Source organism: Penaeus monodon, chromosome 34, assembly GCF_015228065.2.
Source record: "Penaeus monodon isolate SGIC_2016 chromosome 34, NSTDA_Pmon_1, whole genome shotgun sequence".
Classification (NCBI taxonomy): Eukaryota; Metazoa; Arthropoda; class Malacostraca; order Decapoda; family Penaeidae; genus Penaeus; species Penaeus monodon.
The window spans coordinates 5,752,952-5,753,453 of NC_051419.1; positions in this window are offsets into that span (position 1 = coordinate 5,752,952).

A 502-nucleotide genomic window follows, 5' to 3' on the forward strand; every position below is an offset into this window, starting at 1 on the left:
GACTTCAATTTTGGACCAATGAACTGCAAATTGATTACGAGAGCAACAGCAATGAAATGAATATAAAAACGTTATTAGATGTGAATATCAAACTGGTAGGTCATGTTAGGGTGACAGACATGAAGGTTGATAACATTTCACAAAAAGTTGGCCATCCCTGGCTTAAAAGTTAAGAGAACAAAATTCTACTGTCTATAATGTTCTCAAGAAATAAAAGTGGGGATCTTGGGTGGAAAGCTTGAATATTAATCTTCATCATTTCTATTATATACTGAGGATACTGTAATAGTAGACATTACTAGTAATCAAGCGTGAACTTTGCATGAGAGGAATCCACATAAAACATAGACCCTGGTAGTGGGAAAACGCGTTATAAATGCGAAAACTCCCCGCAAACTGTAAAGCATCGCATCTTTTCGACATGGATTCAGAACACGGCGTAAATTTCTCTTAAATCATACCTCCAGCTATAAATACCTGCCATGTTTGTTCAGGAAATTAA